Below are 4,293 nucleotides of genomic sequence, written 5' to 3' on the forward strand. Positions count from 1 at the left end.
ATATCAAATATGGGAGCACATTCAAACACATTTGAACCCCTGACCTCAGAAGTGTGAAGATGTGCAAACCACTTTCTGCCCAGCTGTTATGTCCACCGTTCCATTTTTAAAAAAAAGTTTCTGAATTATATCAAGTTCATTTTGTGCAAGTCAAATTACAGTCAAGGAGTTTTAAGTCCAGCATGTCCGCCATTATCTTTTTATATTACTGACTATAGTTTCTACTAAATTCTTATGAAGGCAAAAGTAGTCTGCACTTGAAAAATAATTTTGAAGTCTTAAAACAACCACAGTTTTAATGCATTTAGCTAATTGTTTTAGTTCCACAGTGCACCTGCTAAGATGTTATCAGCTCATCATGTGATAAATCAATGGTTCATTTTGAGCTATCACCGGTTGATTGTAGTTTTCTTTTCTGCCCTGGTTGCAATTCTCATCACATTAGTTTTAGAGGACGGGTGTATTCTGTGATTGGCTCACAGGTAGAGAGACACTCATAAGTGTCACATCATGAGAAATTCTTACCTCTTTAATCTTAATCAAATTGACATACCTTGAGTGTTTACCCCAAATATTAGACAACATCAGTTATTCAAACACTATGCCGTTGGCATCTGTCATCACAGCTCTGTACGTGATGACTGTGCAGACCTGAGATTACGTCTCGCATGATTTACATGCGAGTGCAGGAGCTTTTCAACTCTAAACATACATTGGTGTGGCCTCAGTCAGTATGATAAGTGGAGCATTGCATGAGAAGAATTAAAAGAGGGAAGGCTTGCAGTGCAGGATGAAGTACCGCCATTGGAAATGGGTTTCTGTGTCAAACGTGACTCAGACGGAACACTATGTACCACAGTCCAAAGTACACAAAAAGCTTAAAGGGACTTCAGAGAACATCATACAAGTTTCCAAATGGTGCTTAAAAAAACAGATTTATGTCACTACTGCTACTTCTTTCTCTGGCTTTGATTTAAACTACAGGTGTCAAACTCAAGGCCCGTGTGCCAGAACCGGCCTCCTCATTATTTTACGAGAGCCACAAAAGCTTGCTCCAATTCTTGCATAATGTCTGATTAAAACTAGCAATAAATATGATAAATAAATGAATGCAGGCTCAATTATGTAATACAGGAATGAGAAATTGGCTAGCAGTGGTCCCGTCATTGATTCCCCCCAAAAAATAAAACATTGGGGGGGGAATTATAAACATATTCCCTCGATCTCACCATCTCCAACTGCCTGCAGACGATCTTGCTGGTGATGCCAGTGAGCCTAGCGAATTTGTACGTCACGACTTGCATGAAACACGTTCACGCTTATGTGACTGTTAGTTGACAATTATTTGAGTGCAGCGACAGGAATCCCGTCAGGTGGCCTTTGTCCGGCGCCACTCCCTGCCGCTCGCTCAATTTGCTGTTCAAACATGATGGTTACTCTGCAAAGTGGTCTGGCCTTCTGCTAAAAAGCGGCACATGCACACCGACAGACAAACGAGCACAACCTACCATTACGTACCTTGAATTCTAACTCCATCGACATCACACTCCCATTGTGTTCAGCTACTTTCCTCATCTAAATATGAATAATAAGTAAATCGCTCATGCATCATAATTTTAGTGATGATTTGTAATTTTTTAATTTTGCTGTAAGATATGTATATGTGAGATATCTGTCTGTCTATATATATATATAAATAGATACATTTGTTTGAGTGTGTGTGTTGTGTTGTGTGTGTGTGTACTGGGTGGCGTCTCACTGAATCGCCTCCCCGCCCTGTGGGGAGTAACGCTTCCTCCTCAGTCTTCAGAAATAACTAACAGACAGCTTTATTGTGTAAGAAACCCGCCTGCTGTCAGTCACAATCTCTCGAGGGCAGAACACTTATTTGTTTTGTATTTGTCGAAGCTCATCAAGAAAGGGCGTGATGCGCTTTGTGATTCAAGCACGCCAACACAAGAAACAAAGCGAGGCAGAAACAAAGGCAAGCACTGATGGCTTTGTACTACATGTCCACGTTTCCTGTGTCACAATGTCACAAGTCCTCACATCCATAGTCAAGCTGCCAAACAGTAGGCAGCGCCAATTCTTGGCCTGACCAACTTTGGAGATTAGTTTGCACTGGCGTGACATAAGTGCGGGCACAGAAACCCAACATCGACAGGCCAAGTAAACCCTCGGTAGCGCCGTGAGCCAAGTAGACCAAAGAGCTGGTGCCATGACACCTTGGCTGGGGTCGAGTTAAACGGCTGGGTGGAGGGAGGGGGGGGCACAGTGACAACACCATCAAGACATCTGCATCCTCTATTTTTGTCTTTTTCACATTGTGTCATCATCTGCCGGGTTGAAAAAAAGTAACCAGTCTATTTTACAAAAAAGGTAGTAGAAAATAAAAAGTAGATAAATAAATACACAAGAAGTACTATTTGAGTTGAGTACAGTAAAAAGGTTTTTGGACTATTTAGTCACATAGAGGTTTCAGATTTCAGTTACTATACAGGAAACCCTGGAACCTGTGAAGACTCAAATCTCAGGTTTGTAGACTTATCACGATGGCGAAAAAAACGCACACACACACACACGCTCAAAGAAACCCCCCCCTTCTCCTTCCTGGCTAGTTACAGATGTGAATAAGTGACAAGTGGAGTCCTGGTTACACCCTGGCTCCGAGGAAGGGTGGAGAAGAAAGAGAGAGACATTTTGTGGACGCTGGATGTGCTGACAGGACACAGGCGGTCACGCCCAAACTGTGGCGCCTGACCTTTGCCGACAAATAGTAACACCCTGACACACAAACACAGAACGCACACACGTGTGTACAACCGCTATCCCTCCCTGCGGCCGTTTGTCTGTGTGTGTGTGACTCAGCAGGATCACTACAATGCGCCTGCGTGTCCACCGCTTGGCCACATACTTAACGTTGCCATGGAAGTTCACAGGGAAGGTGGAAGACTTGGGAATGGGAAAGTGTTTTGAGGGGCTCACTCATACGATTGTCATAGTGGAAGAGGTCATCCAAAGGGCAAAGAAGAATACGATGCATTTCAGTGGATTTTTTTTACTTTCAATATACTACGTATTTGGAAATGAACTAAATTTGAATTTCTCTAAACTTTTGAATGCAGAAGTCCAACTGTCAAATGCTTTGGAACTTTTTGCACTCCGCTCTACTTTCTAACAAGGAAGCTGCACATTTGCATTTGAGCCGTGAAAATTTCTAATGACGTCCGTCCACCTTTCTGTGACCCCTCCAGTTTCTCACAGTCACAAATGCAATTTCCAAAGCACCCATTTGAATCTTCTAAACAGCTTGCAGTTGAAATGATCTTTGCTGCTTTGACATGTACGGAAACCAGGAAATGGTAAAGTTCATGTTCTCAAATCATGTCAGTCAGAAACAAGAAGAACTATGTTTAAACACGTAACTGTAAAACGGCACGTGTGCATCAATGAAACCTTGGGCAAAGACGTGTTAACTAGCAGTTGGGGCATGTGAGACATTGCAACTTCTGGCAAGTATGAGGAAACATGGGCTTGCGCAGCCTTGATGAAACGCCCTGGGTCACACGCAGACGCACGCATACACGGCCTTGCCAAGATTTAACTTTTTTGATCATCACCTCGCGGCCAACGTTAATCGTGCATCCAAGCTGAAATATGTGAATACATTCGTTGTGTGAAACTTACTAAAGGCCAGTTTTCATGTGCTCGGCATTAATTTAGTACTTTAGACCAAATTGTTGGCGCACTTCAGGTATACCAGTGGAAAATTGTTAGCTTTTAGCTAATTATGGACTCATCTGCTAACGGAGATCATCAACTCATCAACGGAGCGGCATTTTGTCAATGTGACTCATGATTGATTGGTTTTTTTTTTTTATTCCTGTATCAAAATACAGACAATCCGGAATAGTTGGCAGCTATTTTTATCAAATCATTATTAACCACTTCTTGTGTTTTCAGATTTAGGAGCAATTTGTTACAGCTATATCTGTTTTTGAAATGTTATCTAGGAATATAGTTTAGTACTTCCTTCAAATTCTAACAATGGCAGTTGTTGTACGACTTGTTCTGACATGCTTTTAATGTGGCCCTCCCTTTAACCACAAAGAGTTCCTGGAATCAAGTGTATGTTCTTTAAATGCTATGTGTCATACTGTTAATATATTCAATCATTATATGAAGTAGTGTTTAGGAACTCGGCGTGTTTAGACAAGAGGGAGCAAAACACCATCTTCAAGCATGTGCGACATCTGCGAGAGCTTTTTACACACAAATACAAAGAAAACTTGA

The sequence above is a fragment of the Syngnathus floridae genome, chromosome 4 (genome assembly GCF_059516105.1).
Source record: "Syngnathus floridae isolate MCC-2025c chromosome 4, RoL_Sflo_1.0, whole genome shotgun sequence".
In the NCBI taxonomy this organism is placed as follows: Eukaryota; Metazoa; Chordata; class Actinopteri; order Syngnathiformes; family Syngnathidae; genus Syngnathus; species Syngnathus floridae.